The following is a 13,978-nucleotide window of genomic DNA, read 5'->3' as shown; positions in this document are numbered from 1 at the left end:
TCCCCTCACATCTCTGTGCAGAATTTGTCCAATGTATCTTCCTAAGGTAACTGCAGGGGAAGGGCACCAACACGGTTGGCTTATACCAGTGCTTTGCAAGCTTGAAGTACATCAGTCTTTTCTCTGAGGGCTTATTAAAACCCAGATTGTTGAGTCCTGTCTCCAGAGGTGGGTTTTGTTTTTTTTTTTTAATATTTTTATTTTTTTTTGAAAAAAATGATTGTTTTTTGTTATTGTTAAATGTAACACATATACAAAACAATAAATTTCAAAGCACACTGCAACGGTGAGTTATAAACAGAGTTCAGAGTTTGGTATGGGTTATAGTTCCACAATATTAGGTTTTTCCTTCTAGCTGCTTCAAAATACTGGAGACTAAAATATCAATATAATGATTCAGCAGTCATACCCATTTGTTAAATCATATCTTCTCTGTTATAACTCCATCTTCTCCTTTGATCTTTCTCCCAATCTTTAGGGATATTTGTGTTATGCCCATTCCAACGTGAAGAAGTTGGAAAGGAGTGTTAATAATATGGGATGGGGGGTGGAACTAGTTGGTGTTCTGGAGAGGCTATTGACTCTGGTTTCAGGACTTATCTGGCCTAGGAACCCATCTGGAGGTTGTAGGTTTCTAGAAAGTAATCATAGTGTATGGAAGGAACCCTTGTAGAATCTCAAGTAGAGCCTTAGGTGTTCTTTAGGGTTGGCAGGGATGGTTATGGTTGGGGGTTGGCAAACCATGGTAAATAGTGATATCTATCTGAAACTAGGAAAAGAGTAGCCTCCAGAATAGCTTCTTGACTCTCTTTGAACCCTCTCAGTCACTGATACCTTATTTTGTTACAATTTTCCCCCTCTTTTAGTCAGGAAAGCATTGTTGATCCCATGGTGCCAGGACCAGGCTCATCCCCGGAAGTCATGTCCCACATTGCCAGGGAGTCTTTCACCCCTGGATGTCACGTCCCATGCAGTGGGGGAGGGTAATGATTTTACTTGCAGAGTTGGGCTTGGGGGTGGGGGGCACATCTGAGCAAAGAAAGAGATCCTTTGGAAGCAGAGTTTTTGATTCAGTCAGTCTGAGGTAGAATTTGAGAATCTGCATTTGTAACAAATTCCCAACTGCTGGTCTGGAGACCAACCTTTGAGAACCACTGGTTTAGACCAAAAAGGAGCCACTGTTATTGGTTCTATCAAGAAGAAATGGACAAGTCTGTCATGGTGGGTGGGTGGGGGGCCAGCTTTATACATGCTTTGGAGTTGAAGATTCTTAATTCTAAATAGACCCTGACAGGTAGACTGGAACATATTGAAAATTTCCACCCATTCTTCTTTTACCACTAGAGACTTGCTAGGTATCTTATTTTGTTCTTTCTTTTGGTCTAGCTCCATGGATATCAAACTCCAGTGCATAAAGTTGTCTGTATAGGCTGACTCCCCAGAAAGTCATCAAAACATCCTGTGATAAGACAAAGCTGAGTTTATGGCTGTACTGGTTAATTTCATTAGCACTACAACTAAATACAGTAGTTTACAGATTAAGGGCGACCACTACCTCCACAGAGTCTTACTAGCATTTCACAGGGGGAAGGGAACGTTTGGATATTTGTTAGACTTTGAAGTGTGGTTAAAGTTGAGTTTTTCAGTGTAGGGCCTTGATAGCAAGATTGGGAAAGGAGCATATTATAATAGTTTAGTATTGATGGACACAGCAAGGCAAGAATTTTGGGGTGAAGGACTCAAAGAGTCCTGGAGTGTACTGGTATGCATTGTATCGAGTTGATGAGTCTTTTAGAAAGTTTCTGAAATGAACAATAAAGTTATTTTCAACTTCTATCTTCCCGAGCAAGAACTTCCTGGGATAATAAGTTTATGTTGATGAAGACACAGAATAGAGAAGTCATGCTAATGTAAACAATAAGCTACGTAGATGGTTTCAATTCTCAGTATATTCAAAATCATATATACTCTACTTTCTGAGCAATTTAAAGGACTTATAAAACAGTTTTTACTTTAAGAGCTGGCTATAGGGCTATCATGGTTAGGTTCATGTGTCAACTTGGCCAAGTGGTGGTACATGTTTGCCTGGTTGGGCAAGTGCTGGCCTGTCTGTTGCGATGAGAACATTTCATAGAATTAAATCATCATCACGTCAGCTGCATCCACAGCTGATTCCATTTGTAATCAGCCAAGGGAAGTGTCTTCTGCAATGAGTGATGCTTAATCTAATCACTGGGAGCCTTTTAAGGAGGATTCAGAAGAGACAGGCTCTTCCTGTTTCGGCTGGTGAGCCTCTCCTGTGGAGTTCGTCCAGACCTTCCATCGGAATCGTTGGCTTCACAACCTGCCCTGCGGATTTTAGACTCTGCGTTCCCGCAGTCACGTGAGACACTTTAATAAATTTTATATTTGCGAGTGCTCCCTGTTGATTCTGTTTCTCTAGAGAACCCTAACTAATACAAGGGCTTACCCTCATCTCCATATGGCTCGATCCCCAGGGAATTATTCTCCATCAGAGAAAGTTTGCTATGGGAGAGAAGTAGTTAAGAAAGTCTTCTTGGAGAAGGGGTCATGAGCTAAGCCTTAAAAGAAGGCTTAAGGATGGGAGAAAAGGTGTAAGGATGGTAGCGAGCAGGAAGGCACTGAGAAAGAGAGGAAGGAGGTATGTGGGGCCTAAAGGGGTGTGGTCAGGAGTTAGTGGAGAGGATTGGATTGGGCAAGTACTGTGACATCAACTGATAAAGGACCTTCAACATTAGTTCCAGAGGCCAGCAGTTGTTTTTAGATGCAAGAGTAAGGTAGATAGGTTAAGAGCTCAGTCTTTGTTGTTGCCAGAAAGACTTGGGTTCAAGATGTTTTTTGACTGTAGTTTCTCTGAGCAAGCCAATTTATCTCTCCAAACCTTCATTTTCTCAGCTGCAAAACGGGAATAATCAAACCTGTCTCACAGGGTTGTTATAAGATTTAAATGGCATAATGCATGTAAAGTGCCTAGTGTTCAATACTTGATAGCAAAGAGAAAAAAAGCATTTTGAGAAAAACCTGTGTTCCAGACTCTCATGGTATGTTAAGAGGCAGGCTGAGAGTCCCATCACCAAATGAGTTTTCTTTACTGCAGGATTTTGCAGAGTCCTTAATATGTCAATATGAGGGGTGGATCTCCAAGAAGCAAACAGTGGCAAGTGGCAGGCAGCATTTCCCCAACTTGTTTTGCTTGCAAAATGCCTTTTTAGCTTTTTTAAAAAATATAAATCCTTGGAATATTTTGGGAAATGCTCATGTTTAGCAGAACAATGAGAACTCAATGTGATGCATCAATGCACTGATTATAAAAACAAACAACTGTCATTTATACCCTAAAGAAGAACATCCACTGGCAGCAGTTTATCTATTTGTTAGGTTGTATTTCTGTACTCATCAGCTTCCCTAAATTATGCTGACTGCCAAATCTCACTGGTTTGCATCAACAAACATTTATATCCCGCCCATGTTACACTCAGGGTTGGCTACAGCTCTGTCCGTTGTCATCTTTATTCTGGGGTCCACATGAAGGAACCACCCTACCTAGGATTTGTTGCATCTGGTGGAAGGGAGAACAAACCCATAGTGGAAATGTGATGACTCTTAGAGCTTCTGCTTTTCGGTAGCATTACGTCACAAGCACTCACATATCATTGGTCAAAGTCACTCACATGGCCAGCCCTGAGGTCCCTGGGGCGGGAAGTATAATCTATTTACAGGGAGAGGGAGCCCACTCACATCACTTTGAAAGTAGCCAACTTATTTTAAAATACTCCCTAATTTGCATTGCTCACTAATCCAGAAAAGCATTCTTTAGGGTAAGGGATAACAATTTTGTCCATATTTGGTATTTTATGGTTGAATTACTGTAGGCTTAGATTGAGTGGATCCTGAGTTCTTAAAGGAGAAATCCTCCTTTTTTAAGCTTGGTATTTCTGGTCCTTTATTCTTCAACATAAATTGGAGGATCAATGGTCAGTTCAATGAGAAACACTGTGGGGATTTTGATTGAAATTGCATTATATTTATAGATTTAAATTGGGGAAATAATTACCTTCTTTATAATATTGAGCCCTCCCTCCACGAACTTGGTATGTCTCTCCATCTACTTAGTCCCTCTTTTATATCCCTCAATACAGATTTAAATTGTTGCCATTGAGACTTTGCAGATCTCTGTTAGATTTATTTTGGGGACTTTTATAGACTTTGTGGCTAGAAGTAAATGGAGTCTCTTTTAAAAATATATATTTTCTAATTTTTCATTGCTGGCATATAGAAACACTACTGATTGTTGAATATTGATCCTCTAGCAACTTTGTTGAACACTGGTAAGTGTTCTAATGGTCTGTTTGTAGTTTAAAATTTCTATAAAGTTAATTTTATCACTTTCAAATGTAAATAATTTATATTCCTCTCTATTCCTTATACCTTTCTTTCTCTTTTTTTTTTTTTGTTACTAACAGTTTCTGAAGTATCTTTAATTCTATAAGTTTGGTACTGTGATTATTGCCATTCAACAGATGAAGAAATTGAGGCTAGGAGAAAACCTAAGTCTGTTTTATTCCTAAATCTGTGTCTTGGAGCTGCTTCAGACACAAGTGACAGAAAACCAAATCAAAGTGGTTCTTAAAACTGGGAAGCCCAGGCCTGGCCGAATCTGGGGGTCTCGCTGGTATCACTGGCAGTGTCTCTCCCTCCATTTCTGAGCCCAGCTGTCTCCTTTGTTGGCCTCCTTCTTGAGCAGGTGTTCCCCACATGACAGCAGAGAAGGCTGACGGAAGCTTGAGGCTTACATGGTTCTGACTGTTGGCAATCCTGGAGAAAACACCGAGCCTGCCTCTCCCCCAGCATCCACGCTAATCCCGAAGTACTCTGATTGGTCAATGTGGCCTTGTGTCGTATGGGATCACATGATTGGCAGCCCCACCAGAATCACCTGGAGTCAGGGATGGGAGAGAGAGTTCCCAAAAAGAAAAGAGAAGAGAAGAGGGGAGTGATGGTAGGTGGCCAGAACGGTGGAAGTTCACTGCAGAGTGCAGTCCCCACTGCCCCTTATTGACTGGAGTGTGGAGTCAGGAAGGCTCCGTTCCGGTCTGACTTTGCCACTAGCACCTTTGCCTAATTGTGACTTGCGGGACTGTTCCCTTGCTCCTGTAGTAAATGGGCAGTCTAACTGCACAGGTGAACGTTGAATGAGAAAATGCATGGAAAAGCATATCTTCAAAACAAAACACTCTATAAAGAATTGTTTACCTCACAGCTGGCCTTGATGAGTAGAGTCACGCTTCCAGGTCAGAAAAACAATGCCTGGAATCCTTTACAAGAGGAAGCATTTTTGGAAAAGGTTTGAGATTCTGAGAGAGCAGGGAATGACAACAGGATGACATAGCTACAAGAAGCAGAGTTCCTTTTGAGAACGAGGAGAAACACCACAGAACCTCAAAGCAGAGTCCACCAGCCAGCAACTTTTGGAGATGAAGAAGGGAAACAGCTCCCAGGGAGCTTCATGAAACAAGAAGCCAGTAGAGAAAGCTAGCAGACTTCACCATGTGCCCTTCCCGCCGAGAGAGAAACCTTGAACTTCATCAGCCTTCTTGAACCAAGGTATCTTTCCCCGGATGCCTTAGATTGGACATTTCTGTAGTTTTGTTTTAATTGGGACATTTTCTTGGCCTTAGAACTGTAAATTAGCAACTTATTAAATTCCGCTTTTTAAAAGCCAAAAGAAAAAAGAAAAAATGATACCTGGGTGCATGGGTGGTTCAATGGTGGAATGCTCACATTCTGTGCCAGAGACCTGGGTTTGATTCCTGGACCAAGCACCTAAACAACAATGATACCTGAGTCCCCCTGTCGGACTCACCAAGTTCATGACTTTTGGGGGCAGGGTTTACAAGGCCTCCTCCCCCCATCCCACCTCCTCCTTTCCAAGCAGCTGAGGCTCCTTGCTGCCCTGCCAACCTCTGCTTCACTCAATCCCAAGGTTCCATCCCTTCCAGCTGGGGTGACTTTCTAGGAAGCTCAGTTTGCTCATTTCTTAAATGGGAATAATCATTTCACAGGGTCATTGTAAGTGTTACATGAAAGCACATGGGAGCTCATTCCTCCCTGCACATGCTCCACACTGGTTTTCCCTCCAGTCCCTTTCCTAGGCAGGCCCTAGGGCTTGCCTTTGAGAGTGTGCTCAGCAAGGAAGCGGTTTCCCCTACAGGAGTATTTGTGCCCATCAGAGGCACTTAGGTTAGAATCTTCTAAAAAAAAAAGTATGGGATCAACCTTTTATGTCCAAGGACTCCTGGAATGGAAGAGGAAGGAAAAACGGTTGGAAGAAGATGAGGAACTAGTTGTGTCAGCCATCTTGTGGACCAGGCTGGGGCTTGGGATGAGCTCAAGTCTGTGGACAGGGAAAGAAAAATCTGCTGTTAGCAAGCAGGGTACTTGTGCCTGGACTGGGTTCTGTCCCAGAGCTCCCTCATGGCTGAGCACTCCAGGGGAAGCCCCCCCCAGGCAGGGACCCTTCTGCTCTTGGCTCTGCACTCATAGAATATGGTGGACATGACACAACGCATGGCCAGAGGCTGGGCCATAAAAGGCCTTGTGGCATTGACCTTGTGACGCTCACTCTCTGAATTTGTCTTTCATGACACTCTGGCTGGGAACCATGAGAAGCCCAGGGCACACAGAGAAGCCATATGTAGGTTCTGCAGTGGACGATCTAGCTGAGCCCAGCCTTTGAGTCATCTCAACCAGTCATCAGCTATGTGAGTGAAGAAGCTTCCAGATGATTCTAGCCTCAGCCATTTGAGTTTTCCCAGCTGAAGTCCCAGACATCACAGAGCTGAGTCAGGCCATTCTCACTGTGCCCTGTCCAAATTTCTGACACAGAGAATCCATGAACTTAATAAAATGATGGTTTTACGTCACTAAATTTGGGGTGGTTTGCTATGCAGAAATATTAACTGGAAAGCAATACCTCTAAAAATCTTGACTTGCCAACATTTAAAATTGGAAGGTTTCACATGCAAATTTGGATTTCTGGTCTTTTATGAGAGATCAGAAAATCTGGCCACACTCGGCCCAGTTCCCATTTGGCAATAATTTGGTGGAGCTTCCCCATTGAGAGGGTATCTGAATGTCTTGTCTGCCTTGACCTTCATCTGACCTTCTTTGCTTATTTAGGTCACCATCCTAGTCCCTGAGGGCATGTGGATGTACCAGCCCTGAGCCAGAAGCCTCTGGGGCACCCAAGTTCTCACAACCTTTTTCTCTCCTTGATGGTTTGGACCTCCCTGACCTCCATGCTGAGCTCTTTTGTCCTCAGAGCTGCATAAAGCTACCAAACCAGGCAAGGTTCTCCCCTTCTCTCTGTTCCAGAAAACTGCTTATGCAAAATATAAACCAGGCAGGGGCTGGGGGTGGAGATGGTGTCTGGGGCTTGCTTGTCCTGTAAACAATTTGCTGGTGATAATCTTTCCAATTATCCTCCCAAGCTCGAACTGCTGTGTGAAATCAAGCTGGGTGTCCTTGGCTTTTCCTGTACATCCTGGAGTCTTTAAGATCTGCTTTATATTTCAGGGTAAGCTGTCCGGAGCCACTGAGGCCAGGATTTCTAGCATCTTTGAAACAGACACAGAGAATCACAGTATTGAGTGTAGAAACTTAGAAACAAAGATGGGGCAGGTTATAGAGTCTTATAGACAGCACTCTTAAAAATCCATCAGTCTTAGTACCAAATACTCATGATGAACCAGGTATAAATTCCAGCAAATGTAACTTTCTTTATTTTCCCTTACATGAATTTAATTTCTTTATAAGCTCCCATTCACACAGGTGGAAGAGACTTAGTTAACTAATTCAAAAAACGTTTACCAAGGGCTTCTAAGAACCAGGCATTTTTTTTTTTTTTAGGGGATCGGAATATAACCAGAGAAATGACAGCTGAAGTCCCTGCCACTATAGAGTATAATTTGCATGCAATGTCAGAGACAGATGAAAAACAAATAAATATATCAGTAGGTTGTCGTAAGTGGTGATAAATGCTCCAGTGATGGAAAAGAGGTGCTGTTTATATAGGACGGTCAGGAAAAGTGTCCCCTGAAAGTGACCTTCCTGCAAAGACCTGGTAGATGTGAGGGAGTGGGGTGTAGGAAGGCGAGGGGAAGAAGGGTGCATGCAGAAGAGGGAACGGAAAGTGCAAAGTCCCTGAGGCTGGAGTGCGCTTGGCCTGTTGTAGGAGAAGCAGCAGGAAGATACAGCCTTGAGGCTGCACAGAAGTGGAACAGCGGGGGAGGAGGAGAGATTGAGATTGAAATCTCAGTGAGTTTAAGATTCTTCTTCCTCACAGGTTTATGTCCAAGTCCTGAGAATTTCACATAATCCCAGGGTGGGATGGAGCATCTAGTCCCGTGTATTATCCATCCATATTGGCAGCTCCTGCTGGGTCCACCTTCTCATGAACGCTGCCAGCCAGGAGGGTTGGTTTTATTTATTTATTTACTTAATTTATTCAGTATGCTTTAGGGTGGGGGGTCACATTTCATTTCATTCTTTTTCCATGTGACTATCCCATTATTGCAGCACCATTTGTTGATTTTTTTTGGGGGGGGGGGGTGGAGGGGGTGCATGGACCGGGAATTGAACCCAGGTCTCCTGCACAGCAGGTGAGAATTCTACCACTGAACTACCCTTGCACCCCTGAGTGTTGGCTTTTGATGCCTCACTTGTGCCACCCTTAGGTGCGTGACTCACCGCAATTCTCTGACCTGCGGGAGTCTGGGAGAGGCTGCTCAGAACTGGGTGCCACGGTACCTCCTGTGGAATTTCTTTGGCTCCCACACTAGGTCAGGAAGGAGGTATCTGAGATTCTTCTTGCGTTTCTTTTCACCTTGAAATTTTCTCAGGCAGATGGCAGGGTGAAGGTGAAGGGTGTAAGCCGGCTGGGGTCTAGTTTATGTGGGGCCTAAAGCTGGTACCATTTTGGGCAGCCCTCTTTCAGAAAAAGAAAAGGAAATTCTGAATATGCATTTAGGTATGAAAGTGAGTATTTAATTAGAATGAGAAAATGAGATAAAAATAAATCACAAATTTTCAAAAGTTGATGAATATCTCAAACAACACAAAATCCAAAAAAAAAAATACATGATTTTTATCATTTTTTTTATACACTCCCCATCATCCTTTTCTCCTACATTTTTTGCTGCAGATTTCTCATTAGAAACCACGGAAGTCAGAATGAAGTAGAACAACATATTTCAAGTATTGAAAGAAAAGAACCGTCAACCCAGAATTCAACATCTGGCAAAAAATATCCTTGTTTGAATGTTGTTTGACAAGCAAAAGCAAAAAGATGTTGATCATTGCCTGATGGACATTGCAATATATGTAGTCATGGTATATAAGAAACTGTAATATAACGATATATGGTGATAAGGTTTCTAAATTTCATTAGAAGTGGTAAAATATTGGTTCTGGGAAGAAGTAACAAATTAAGTATGTATACTATAATCAATAGAGCAACCATCAAAAATAACTACACAACAAAATAGAATAAAAAACATAAATTAAAATAGAATACAAAAACATGTTCAAATGGCCCCCAAAAATCAGGAAAGGAGAAACAGAGGAATGAAAAATAGAGGAAACAAGCAGAAAACAAGTAAGAAAATGGTAGACCTAAAGCCAAATATATCAGCAATTTCATGAAGTGTAAATAGTCTGAACATATCAATCAAAAGACAGAGATGATCAGATGGATGAAAAAAAAGTGTGACTCAACTGTATGCTATCCACCAGAAACTCACTTCAGATTTGATGATACAAGTAGGTTAAAAGTGAAAGGATAAAAAAATAATATAGCAGGCAAACAGTAATCAAAAGAAGGCTGGAGTGACTACCTTAATTTCAAAGTGAATTCAGAGGAAAGAAAATTAGTAGAGAGAGAGGAACATTAAATAACGATAAAAGGGGCTATTCGACAAGAAGACAAAACAATCCTAAAGTGTGTATGTGCCTAACAGAAGGTCTTCAAAATACAGGAAACAGAAAATGATAAAACTGAAAGGAAAACGAGTCAAATCCATAATTATTGCTGAAAACTTCAATACGCCTTTCCTAATAATCGATAGAACAAGTAGACATAAAATCGACGTGGATATAGAAGAGCTGAAATGGCAACAAACAACAACGACAATATGCAACAGCAGCCACGGCCTGTTTCTGATGTTTAACTTATCAACTTGTGTTAAAGACCCAGCCAGGTCAGAATTTGATCCAATTTAAATTAAAATTTCTTGAGGATTTCTGGGATGATGGCAGCAAGGGTGGAAGCATAGCTTTTGTCTCTTCCTAACCTTCCCCACAAATGGAACAGACAGCAAAATAAAACCCATGGACAACATTCACAGCAGAACTAAATGGCAAGTTACCTCCTTTAACTCCAAATACAGATGCACAAATAAAGTGAGTAAAACTTGCCACAAAATTTGTGTGATATCAAGTCTGCGCTGGAACGGACAGAGGTAAACCTGTGCCTGCCAGACATGACAGTAGGATAATCTCCGAATAACTAACAGGTATGCAAAATTGAACAAGAGAGAGATAATAGAGATGAAGGAGAAAGAAGGTCCTGACTAAAATGAGGGAGGGTAAAAGCAAGACCATCTTGAAAAGCAATCTACTAGATTTTTGAACTTCAAAAACAAAAAAAACAACAAAAGAGAAGGAGCTCCAAGAATTGAGAAAAACTCCCCTGACTCATGGGTTAATTCTAAATGGCCTCTTTCTAAATGTCCATGTAAATTAATTTCACACACACACAAAGAGCCTCACAAAAGTATCCAGGTCAAATCCCAAACAAAGATATTAAAAGAAATATAAAGAATGAGGAGAATAACATCCCTTCATATAATGAAAGCACTCCAGAGAGACACGTCCATAAAATAGATAAGGACTGCAACATACTATTTCAAAACAAGCTAAATGACATTAAGGAATACTCAGACACGAAGTGAAAACTTTCAAGAAAAAATTAAAAATTAGATTTATAAGTAAAAGAAGAACTGTTTAAGAAATAAAGGATAAACTAGTAGGAACAGAGTGAATAAATACAACAGACCATACCTTAAGAGAAATAGAAGGTGAAACGAAGGAAGTTTTTAAAATAACCAAACAGAAAAGGAAAATACATAAAAGGTTTAAGAGACAGTGACAAGTCTTGGTAGGCAAAGAAGAACCATTATAGACAGTGGGAGTCTCTGAAACAGAAAATCAAAGCAAAGGAACTGAAGAAAAAGTCACAATTATAATTCAGGAAAACGTTCCAGAAACAAGCAACAGATTTAAAATGACATATTGAAAGAGCAAAGTGCATACTTGACAATATTGACTGTGATGGACTAACACCAAGACATATTTCAGTAAAATGACTAGACTTGAAAGAAAACTTTTTAAGCTTTGAGCATCTGGACAAAGGGAGTACGTAACTTACAGAGAAGGAGCCTTAGAGGGTCATCAGATTTGTAAAGCCTTTTTTTGTGTTATAACCCAGCTCTCTTACCCCTTGGGGATAGCAGTGAGGCAACTCTGGGGATTGTTCTCCTCTTGACCAGTGCTTCTCAGACTTTAATATAGTTTCCTTGGAGATCTGGTTCAAAGGCACATTGTGATTCAGTAGGTGTAGGGTGGAGTCCGAGATTCTGCATCCCTAACGGGCCCCCAGGGTAGCTGATGCTGCTGGCACATGGACCACATTTTGAGTGACAAGAGTCAGTCCTTGCCCATAGGTCCCCCAGGAGGACTGAGCCCTGGTTGCCAGCAGAAGGAAGCTTCCCGTTAACCTGGGGTCTGCTTCCCTTCTGTATGTCAGTGTCTCTACTCCCTCACTGGTGCTCCCCGGATCCGATGATTGTTTTGGCAGAAATACATTAGGCCAGAAGAAAATGGAGTAACATTTAAGGTGTTCAAGGAAAGAAAATTTACCAAGGATTTTATACCCAGCCAATTTGAATTTCAAACGATTATCAGCATGCAGCAATTCAAGAAGTGTTGTCCCTATGAACCTTACCTGAAGAATCTACCAGAAATGGAGCTTCAGACAAGAATGACTAGAGAGATGTCAATATAAAGATTTGTAGTGAGCATCAGTATAAACTTACTTGTAGAACTAAGGTGAGGTCATGGTGGAAAGGGAGAGAGCATTGTACTGAAAATTTTATGGTCTGAAAATGTAAATTTTTTAGTACGGGAGGGCTAGGAGGATAGCATAGGCAAAGATATTTTAACTGTTCTTGGTAAATCATGATTGGTTTAGGTATATACTAATTATTAACTATATTAATTAATACTAATAAATAGTATACTATTCTGAGACTGTTGTGTGTATAACATGGAATAAAGCAAATAAATCATTGTGACTATTGCTATTCTAATTCTGTCATCCCCTGCGAATTTAAGATCTAGAATTCTCAGCACGGAAGAAACGTGATACAGATATATTGTAGATGAAGTTAAGTAAAAAAACCATAGTTCTAAATTAGAATTGGAAGTCTCAGTATGAGCTCATGAGTCATTTTATGTCTCCGTATCCTAGCTCTGTTCACTGAAATGGTCTAGAGATAATGACCAACCTAGTCACAAGGAGCATTTCCAGCATTCTAATCCTGGTCTTGAGAAAATACCATTTCCCAAGAGAACCAGGAATTCTTGAAAAAATGGCTGGTTCTGTGTCCAGGGCAGGAAATGAGGGCAAGAAAAGCCGGAAATAATGTGTCATCTAGATGCAAAGAAGCTATCAATGAGTACTGGAAATATGTCAGAAGGACCCAGGAGCCACCATGAAGAAGTTCCTACTGACCAAAGATGGGACAACTTGAGTGCCAAATCGGTCTAAAAATGCAATAGAATGAAAACCATCAAATATGCTTAAATTCATGATTTAATAATAACATAAGAATCTAAGTGGTGACCTTTTGAAGATGACAGGAACAAATTTATTATCCTAAAAGCTGACAAATAAAAAGAAAGAATCTTCTCTTTCCTGTATGTACTATGCCACTGGTTAACCAAGTGGTCAGTAAGGAAAATGTCTCTTAATAAAGTTATTCTAGTTAAAAATGAAAATGAAATGATAGAATTAGAACATCCCATTTCACAGTCTCTGATGACTTCCTAGATGTGGGCATGGAGCATCACTGCCTTCTGAAGAGGAGACAGCCAGCATCACGTGCCACCTGATGTAAGAACACAGCATCTGAGTCAGATCAGGCCTTCGGGTCTGCTGCCCATTTGCAGGAACCACAGTGGATGGGGAACACGTGAAACTGCATTGTGTGTGTGTGTGTGAGCAAAATCCAGACTGTGGAGCACTGTAGAGGTCAAATGACCTGGTTTCTTCAACAGATGAATTTTGAGGAGTCAAAAGGAAAGGGATGGAAGGGATTAAAAGAGACTAAAAAGACTTAAAAATTTTTCAAAATGGAGAAGGCTAAGCTGAAGTGTCTGGAGATGCACACTTGGGTAAAAAAAATATATAAAGTGATTACTATAAAAGGCAGGGGAGTGGCTGCTTTTGGAGGAAGGGGGATGCTGGAATTGGGTCAGGACGTGTGGAGGGGCTTCTGGAGTGTCTGGAGAAGTTATATTTCTTGCCCTGATTAGTGGATAAAATAATTTAACTTAGAATAATTTACCAAGTTACACATTTGTTTTTGTCTGATTTTTCTATAGCTTTACTTTATTTTACAATTAAGAGATTAAATTATTACGAATATCTCTTCAACAAAAGATAGGTAGACAAAGATAATAGGGAGATGTCAGATCAAAAGAAGATATTTGCAGTTTCTAAAACTGACAGAGGAAATATCACCAGAAAATCCAAAGAAGTTTTGAAAATCAGCAACAAAAATACATGATCCATAATAGGAAACTGGCGAGGAAAACGAATACCTACTTTAGAAGAAGA

This window comes from Tamandua tetradactyla, chromosome 1, assembly GCF_023851605.1.
Source record: "Tamandua tetradactyla isolate mTamTet1 chromosome 1, mTamTet1.pri, whole genome shotgun sequence".
Classification (NCBI taxonomy): domain Eukaryota; kingdom Metazoa; phylum Chordata; class Mammalia; order Pilosa; family Myrmecophagidae; genus Tamandua; species Tamandua tetradactyla.
This window is presented reverse-complemented; position numbering follows the sequence as displayed.